At 45.1% G+C, this 9594-nt stretch overlaps 1 protein-coding gene across 1 annotated transcript in view; it reads left to right on the top strand.

Moving 5' to 3' along the window:
* Window positions 1-9594, top strand: part of HERC3 (HECT and RLD domain containing E3 ubiquitin protein ligase 3) — a 134742-nt gene that overhangs the window by 731 nt on the left and 124417 nt on the right. The window lies entirely within an intron of this gene.

The raw sequence follows: 9594 nt of genomic DNA, 5'->3' as shown, positions 1-9594 counted from the left end.
ACCCCCCCCCCCCCGTGCCTTCCTCCCTCTTTACTCATAGTTATTCTCTCCCGTAGCATGTATCAGTATTAACTTGTAATCATTAATTTTTATGTTGACCCTTGGATAAAGGGCTGCAGGGCTGGTCTTAAGGATACATTGTGAAGTGTGTGAAGCCAGATTTGTGGGCTCCTAGCCCATTCTTTGGCTCCTGGTTCCCTCACTAGAGCCTCCTTGAGAAGCCGCCGCCCCAGGCCTGTCCACCTGGAGCTAGAGCCAGGTGCTCCTAAGCTGTGGGCCCTGGACTCTGTGGAGTTCTAGGAAGGGGTCTGTAGCACGGGCCACACGTGTATGTACACCTTTCTATGTACAACGCACCTCATACTACGTGTTTTCAAATGGAAGGAGATCCTGTTCACTGAAATAAAAATTCAGTTCACAGTGCCACCGGTTCATTAACTGAGTTAGTAAATCCTAATCATTATGTGTTTAACCAATGAATATAATACAAAATTAAAATATATAGCTATTATGGAAGTGGCAGGAAGGTTTTTGACTTTAAAAACTATTTTTCATATTGGAAAAAACCGAGGTCTTTTTTCGCCTCCTGTAAAAACCTCACTTGTGTCTTGCATGGCGCTCCTACGCGTGCCCTATTCCCCAGCTGAGAGCAGTATCTCACAGCTGATGCCTGCAGGGGGCTTGATGGCAGGTCCCAGCCCAAGGCGTGCTCCTGTCTGGGGGGAATGTCTACATTCAAGACCCACTTTAAGAGACCCGTAAGGCCCACTTTATACCGGTGATCCTGGAGGACTTGTACCCACCATGGCCAGCCTTTGAAGGCAAGGTTTTGGGGACCAGGAGATCTTTGTGGTAATGCCTGCTGAGACACCACGGTTGGGGGGACTCTGGAGTCAGACACACCTGGTGGAGGAGACGTTACCTCCCCTCTGACTCTGTATTTCCAAACCTCAGCTCCTTTCCTGGAAAAGGTGACTCCCTGCTGTTCTGTAGCTCTTGAAGAGGGAGATTCAGATGGTAAAGAAGTCTCCCCAAGGCTACCTGTAGCCTGTGAAGGCCGCGTCCTCCCACCCTCCTGTCTGTTTTCTCCGTGGCCCTGCCGTCTGTCAGGCTGCCTCCGGGTAGGGCTAGCCGCCCAGAGGTGCCTCAGGGCTCACCTTGGTGCTAAGACCTGGGGCCAGAGAATGGGACCTCGGATGGCATGGCGGATGGGGATGGCGGGTGAAAAAGGAAGCCGAAGCCCTTGCAGGCCAGAGATAGCAAAGATGTGCAGATGGCAGCGTGGTGAATACGCCTGAGTGCCATCTGCCATCCTTCCAGCCGACCCTCCTGCCAGAGCCCCTGGTGCTGGGTGGGCGGTCAGCCCGCATCTGCCCGCAGTTGCTCCCTCCCGGGAGGCAGGGCCGAGTGATGGCGAGCGACTCCAGCCAACGACATTCCAAGAAGCCTCTTGGGCTCAACCACGCAATCCAGCCGGTGCTTGCAATCGAAATTTGGAATGTGTAAATTGCAGCGGAGTCCAGAAATTTCTGTTGCTGGTTAAGCTTGCCTGTTAATTATAAACGGCGTAGCAGCTGCGGAATAGTGCCTCATTGAATGGAAAGATTCTGTGGGAGGGAGCCTCCCTCTCTTTAATTTTCTCATTGGTAGGTGTGTTCTAAATCTGGGTGCCAGTTGGGTTTAGTTTTAATGAGTGGGAAGAAGAGAGTGAGCTTGTTTTCTATATGTGTTTATTGAGAGCTGTGACCTGGGGAGCTGCTAGGCACGGAGGGGACGTTAGTGACAGAGGGACCCTGTTTCAGGCAGCCTGTAATGGCTGGGCCCACTGGAATGCCATACCCGAGTAACCCCTGTGGTCTTGCGGGAGGGAGCTTGAGAAAAGGCCACCTCCCCAGAGAGCATGCTTCCGGGGGCAGTGGGCAGGTCTGCCATTGCAAGACAACATCATTGCCCAGACCAAAGGATTTAGCAGTAGGAAGGATTAAAAAGAGTGAGGTGGGGGGGAAGGAAAGGTGGGAGAAGGTGGTCATGTAGGGGATGCGCAAGGACAGAGCTCTTCGCTTTGAACGTGTGCCTTGAGTCTGTCCTGCCGACGGTGAAGTGTCCCTTTCTACACTCAGTCTGTAGCTGGCAAAGTTGCACGGTACCTGAGTTCATTTTTGGGGGAATTCTGTATGTGCCACAGAGCGGTGGTATAAAGCCCTCCGCGACGATCTTAAAGGATTTCTGTTTTTCCTCCGTGAGCACGTCTAATAGTTTCCTATTGCGTTTGCTGCTTCTGAGGCTACTGTTCTTTCTTTGTACGCGGATTTCTCTCCTTCTTAGCACTGCCCTTGTGTGACCAACGTCGCGTATGTCTCTGTGTGGCTTGGGAGCGTGTTTCACCTCAGGCACTGAAACTCCCGGTTACGCAGGCCCAGATGTTCCCCAGTGTGCCAGCAGCCACCGGTTCTAGCTTAGGTGTGTCCGTGACTCATTCATTTGTGCTTTGGCCAGAGGTGGAGAGGTCTGTGACCCATAGAAGCATTTTTTAATTTAATTTAATTTATTATTTTTGGCTGCATTGGGTCTTTGTTGCTGCGCGCGGGCGTTCTCTAGTGGCGAGTGGGCGCTACTCTTCGTTGCAGTGCATGGACTTCTCATCGTGGTGGCTTTTCTTGTTGCAGAGCACGGGCTCTAGGTGTGCGGGCTTCAGTAGTTGTGGCATGTGGGCTCAGTAGTTGTGGCTTGCGGGCTGTAGGGCGCAGGCTCGGTAGTTGTGGTGCACGGGCTTAGTTGCTCCGCGGCATGTGGGATCTTCCTGGACCAGGGCTCGAACCCGTGTCCCCTGCATTGGCAGGCGGTTTCTTAGCCACTGCATCACCAGGGAAGCCCCCTAGAAGCATTTTTTATCGGCAGAATGTCAAAACACCGTCTAAACTCAATGTCCAGCTTTTTAAATAGGCGTTGGGTTATTACTGTCATGCATGCTCCTCTCCCATTTTTCTCCTTCATTCTCTCCCTCACATTGTGATATCAACCTTATCTCCTCTCCAAAATCATGGATAGTTTCAGTGCTTAGGACAATGTAGGAGGATTAACTAATTTCTTCATTTTTTTTTTTTTTTTTTTTTTCATTCACATTAAAGCATTTTGCGGTACGCGGGCCTCTCACTGTTGCGGCCTCTCCCGTTGCGGAGCACAGGCTCCGGACGCGCAGGCCCAGTGGCCACGGCTCACGGGCCCAGCCTCTCCGCGGCATGTGGGATCTTCCCGGACCGGGGCACGAACCCGTGTCCCCTGCATCGGCAGGCAGACTCTCAACCACTGCGCCACCAGGGAAGCCCAATTCCCTCATGTTTTTGCCCATGAAGTCATCTCATAATTTCCTAAAACATAGTTTCAAGAGCTGCATTACAGGAAGACGTGTGTGCCTCTTTGTTTTTTTGTAAATAAAGCAAGCAAACAAAACCTGAGTTTTTTTCTAAATATTTTTTAAATAAGTGATTAATCTATAACTGAACATTAAGCAAGTCTTGAAATATTTTATTAAATTAAAATAGAAACTAGTGGCCCATAGAAAAAAATTCAAACAACTTACCTCAGTTTATCGTGCTTCTCTTATTCCCACCCATCCACATTGTCAACACAACTCTTCTTGTGAAGGGACCCTTCTCCTTCCCATACATACTCTGATTTCCCATATTGGGATTTCAGCTTAAGCTAATCCTTATGTTATCAGGAGTGTCTGAATTTATGTAAACCTCTAACCTTTCTTCCTGTCTCGAGTACGCAGGAACTGTGGTAGATGCAATTATTTCGTTTAACCTATGTTAAATTTTAAAAATTCTGGGGACTTCCCTGGTGGCACAGTGGTTAAGAATCCCAACTCAGCCAAAATAAGTAAGTAAATAAAAATTCTGCCTAGACATCCCAGGAAACCTTTCCGTGGCAACCCCCAAGAGTAACAGTTTATAAACAGACTAACATTTCTGTGCAGCTCTATTCGATTCACACCTGTGATTGGTTCCTTTTACCTCCTCCTGAGTTAGTTTCTCTCTTTCTTGTTGGTAATTTAATCCAATTCACATTCACATTTTGTATTCAATCTAAGTATTTCCGTAATGCCCATCACCATATGTAACAGCTCTCCTGCTGTTTGATAAATGAGGTTTATAAAGCAGAACATCTCAGAAGCCTCAATTCCCAGAGCTGTGGTTGCTGGTAACGCTGGTAGAAGTAACACTTTCAAGCAGCTTATCAGGTTGCTCTGGGGCATCTGAAGGATGCCATAGCTCTGTTACGTTAATCAGTTTTTGCCGTAAAGCAAACTAACTGAGCTGAAAGGAAACAGAAGAAATCCGGTAATGACTTCCTAACATTGCAATGCGTGCTTGCATGGGCATAACTCTGATACAAAAGGCAGAAGGTGCCATAGCAGATATTCAGATCTCAACACTGCGCTTGTTAGGGGCCCATCTCTTCCTCAGTAGGAATTGCAGGTGGGGGAGGGTTTACATAAATTCATCATCTCTCTGATGATGAGAATGGTAGTCATCAAACCCCGTGGAGGTGTTGACGGCTTTGACAGCTGAGTGGACAGCTTTCTGGTCCAGAGGCCTAGGGATCAGGGGCAAATGTCATTTAATAATTTTATTTTTCTGGTGTGGTTGATCAACAGTTACTTTTTTCTGTCTGTAGTACTCAGCCTACTTTCCTTAAAGACATTTGAATGTTTTATAAAATATATACTTATTTATGAGCATATTCTTCAATGTGAGATGTTATTTGTGTTTTTAAAATTTGCAGTTTACTTTTAAGTAATTTACACAGTGGTTTGCGCCGTGGTACAAGAGGCTCAGTTCATTTGTTAATTGTAAAAGTGGTTAACTATACATATTGCAAGCTCTCTTCATGTCGATGTGCTTATCATTTTTAAGCTGATTAATCCTCATGATAGTTCTGTAAAGTAGGTCAGTAGTATTATCCCAGGTGTATGTAAAGGAGAAGGGGTAAGAGTTGACTTTGAGTTTTGGTTGGGTGCTGACAGTTTGGTTTTAATAATCCTGGAATTTCGACCATGGATATATTTTTAACGTCAGACTGATTGGGAAGGCCAATAGAATTTTATTTTCAAGGTGTTTTTCTCGTTTATATTCAATTTCCACTCAGTCCTTATAAAAGAAACAAAGATACAAACTTGGCCACCAAGAAGCTTGTATTCTTTTTTTTGTTTTGTGGTACGCGGGCCTCTCACTGTTGCAGCCTCTCCCGTTGCGGAGCACAGGCTCCGGACGCGCAGGCTCAGCGGCCATGGCTCACGGGCCCAGCCGCTCCGCGGCATGTGGGATCTTCCCGGACTGGGGCACGAACCCGTGTCCACCGCATCGGGAGGCGGACTCTCAACCACTGCGCCACCAGGGAAGCCCCAGTTTGTATTCTTTAATTTACTGGTTGAATACCACATAAGATCAAGGTGCTTTGATTAAAGGTACGGAGAAACAATTCCCTTTCATCTTTAAAATCATGAGATGACTGTCATTTTGTTTTATGCTCTTTTGAGTACCACATAATCTGGGGAAGAGAACACATGATTTTGGAATTTTGGTTCATTTTAGTGGGAAATGGGATCTCCAAAGCATTTTTTTTTTTTTCCTTGCGTTATGCGGGCCTCTCACTGTCGTGGCCTCTCCCATTTGCGGAGCACAGGCTCCGGACGCGCAGGCTCAGCGGCCATGGCTCACGGGCCCAGCCGCTCCGCGGCATGTGGGATCTTCCCGAAACGGGGCACGAACCCGCGTCTCCTGCATCGGCAGGCGGACTCTCAAGCACTGCGCCACCAGGGAAGTCAGGCGGATACCTTTTGCCTCGCAATTTACCTCATGTTCTTTGTTCCTTTATTTCCTTGAATTACGTACTTCTCATTCAGTCAGCAGATATTTACGGAGTGATTAGACTACTAGGTTCCCCATTTGTTCTAGATACTGTCAGGACAAAACACCTTTAGCGGCAGAGCTGCCGGAGGTTATAGGCCGGGTGGGAATAAGGTCCTGTGAAGTTTACATAATGCAGTTCACCTTGTGCCGAGCAAGAGATAAAGGTCCTAAGCGTGTCAAAATAAGAGTTGTGGTGGCGAGTTAGGTCTAAGTCAGGTCACCAACAGTGAGTGCTGAATTCTGATTTCTAAGAAATGTCATCTTTTCCACCACACACATATGAAGTTCAAGTTTATCTTAGGTTGGTTTGTTCAGGGGTCGCTTTGGTGACGGTGTCAGTCTCTAGGGATGTCCCATGATTTTAGTAAGTCCACCCTTGAATTTTTGTGTTGTGATAATGATTTCATTGTCTGGCAGGTTTGATGAACTCTTGTCTATCTTGGTAATCTGTGATCTTGACATATCAAGGATAGGTGAAATGTTTCTGAATTTATCCACGTGGATGGAGTATATCTAGTCAGCTGATACTTCCCAGTGACTCAAGAGCTACCGGAATCTTTGTCTTTCTGAGTAAATGCCCTTTGATAGCATGTAATGTTGAAATCTGTGGTAACTCTCCAACAGATACTGTCTCATATCCTTACAGATTTTAAATCATTTTTTCTCTCATTATTCAGACATGTTTGGCAATTTCTATTTTATATAATTATTAAATAACTCATAGCAATTGAAATCGTTATTGTGAATGATTTTCATTTAGAGTGTTAGCTAATTATGCAGGCAGTATAATGAATGAGAGCATGGACTCTGGAACCAGACTTACGGGTTAGAATCCCGTCTCTGCCACTCACTGGCTGCGTGACTCTGGGAAGGCTGCTTAACCTCTCTGTGTCTCAGTTTTCTTAGTTGTAAAATGTGGATAATGTTAATACTATCTATCAGGGTTGTTGTGAGGATTTAGTAAGTTGTATATCAGGTGTTTGGAGTAATGCTGGCCCAAAGTATCAATAAGAACTCAATTAGTGCTAGCTATTATTACTGCTCATAATAGTAATTTGTCTTAACACCTTCCATTACAGTTTTTTGATCCTCCTATTCCAGAATATAAACAAATAATAAATTCATTAAGTATATATTATATTTATACATATATAAGTAATTGTGTTAATCATTTTTATAGGTTCCCTTAACACTACAGGGTCTGATGAATGGTATATACATCCAGGGGAGGGAAATGATGTAGGCTAGGGGCGTTAAGAGAGACTTCACACATTATGCTTATTTTTATATTTTGAGTTTTAAAGGACAGTCTTTTCTTTCTTTTCCATTTTTTGGGTCCTTTACCTTACTGGTCCCAAGTAAAGTACCTTACATATATTAGGAACTCTGTAAAAACTGCTTATGCACATATGGACATGTATACATATATCTTATCTCTACACCATGATTAAGATTGCTCCCAGCATTCTGGTCCAAATCTGCAAAGACAGGAGAAGCAAATGAAGCCACTGTAGATATTTTGGCACACCAAGGGCTACTTTGTGATGCTCCTAGAGGACCTGAAGTGGTTTGGCAACACCTGGCCAGGTGATTTGATCTTACCACAGGTTCAGAAAGTAGAATGCAATCCATTGTTGCTGAGCCCAGCTGAATTTTGTAGACAGTTACTTTAGGTTTCCAGTTAGCTTTGTTGGGGGTGAATCTTCAGACGGGGTTGTACGTGACCTGAAAGAAGGTAAGTGGTTTTCTTTCTGCATTCTGCAAGGGCCTAAGAAGAGATTACTCTGGAGTCTGAACCTGTCTGATCCCTGCTTTTTTGTTTTTTAAATGGGCCTGTGCCATCATCAAAAACTCTACAAACAATAAATGCTGGAGAGGGTGTGGAGAGAAGGGAACCCTCTTGCACTGTTGGTGGGAATGTAGATGGATACAGCCACTATGGAGAACAGTATGGAGGTTCCTCAAAAAACTAAAAGTAGAACTACCATATGGCCCAGCAATCCCACTACTGGGCATATACCCTGAGAAAACTATAATTCAAAAAGAGTCATGTACCACAATGTTCACTGCAGCTCTATTTACAATAGCCTGGACATGGAAGCAATCTTAGTGTCCGTCGACAGATGAATGGATAAGGAAGATGTGGCACATATATACAGTGGAATATTAGTCATAAAAAGAAATGAAATTGAGTTATTTGTAGTGAGGTGGATGGACGCAGAGTCTGTTATACAGAGTGAAGTAAGTCAGAAAGAGAAAAACAAATACCATATGCTAACACATATGTATGGAATCTAAAATCTAAAAAAAAAAGGGTTCTGAAGAACCTAGGGACAGGACAGGAAAAAAGACGCAGATGTAGAGAATGGACTTGAGGACACGGGGAGGGGGAAAGGGTAAGCTGGTGCGAAGTGAGAGAGTGGCATGGACATATATACACTACCAAATGTAAAATAGTTAGTGGGAAGCAGCCACATAGCATAGGGAGATCAGCTCGGTGCTTTGTGACCACCTGGAGGGTTGGGATAGGGAGGGGGGGTGGGAGGGAGACACAAGAGGGAAGAGATATGGGAACATATGTATATGTATAGCTGATTCACTTTGTTATAAAGCAGAAACCAACACACCATTGTAAAGCAATTATACTCCAATAAAGATGTTAAAAAAAATAAAATGGGCCTGTAACAGGATGCTTTCAGTTGCAAGTAACAGAATACTAAACTAACTGTGGCATGAACAATGAGTAAAATTTCTGATCTCACATAAAAAGTCCATAGAGAGGTATTTCTAGGATTGGTTAAACCAAAGGTCACACTGACACCATCAAGCACCCAGGTGCTTCCCACCTTTCTATTCTGCCATCTTTAGTTTGTTGACTTTCTTACTTGGGCTTGTCCCCTCATGGTCACCAGGTGACTGCCACAGCTCCAGGCATCACATCCTCACACAGCTGTGTTCAAAAGCAGACAGGAAGGGTAGTGTCTTGTGTCACCTTTCACAATGGGGAAACTCAGGAACCCCCTTGCATACGTCTTCTTTAGTCGCATTGGCCAGGCCTCGGTTACATGCCTACCCTAGACCACTCACTGGCATGCCTGATAAGTGAAATAAGAATCATCTGATTGGCACAGTCAGGGCTTATCTCCTAGGCCTGGGGCGGGGCCCAGCAGCCTTGAGGGTGATGGTGCAAGGAAGAAGGGGATGATGGCTGACAGGTAAGCAACGCATAGTGTCTCGTTTCATATTGTGCACGAGCGAATGCCTTTGAATCGTGGAGTCTACATTTTGCTCCATATTAGGATCTGTAGTTCCTTTTATGAACTCAACACCTTCACGTCTGCTTTTAGAAAAAAACTAATGGCTGTTATCATGAGGCAATGACTTTCTTTAGTGTTTGTTATATGATATACGATGTGGAGTTGTGTATTTCTTGAGTTAGTGTCGTATTCACCTTTGTATCTTAGTGCTGAGCGTAATGTGGTAGGCACATAGTGTAGGTAGTGTGTTAAATATATAAAGTGTCTCATGGGTTTTTTATTTTGTTACTTTGCCATGCTCTATATGGGCTCTGGGAGATTGCTAGGGTTAGGTCAACAAAGATTAGAGTGATCTGTGTTTAAAGAAAATCACTGAGGGGCTTCCCTGGTGGCGCAGTGGTTGAGAGTCCGCCTGCCGATGC

This window comes from Lipotes vexillifer, unplaced genomic scaffold (assembly GCF_000442215.2).
Source record: "Lipotes vexillifer unplaced genomic scaffold, Lipotes_vexillifer_v1.1 scaffold34, whole genome shotgun sequence".
NCBI classification, from domain to species: domain Eukaryota; kingdom Metazoa; phylum Chordata; class Mammalia; order Artiodactyla; family Lipotidae; genus Lipotes; species Lipotes vexillifer.
This window is presented reverse-complemented; position numbering and strand designations above follow the sequence as displayed.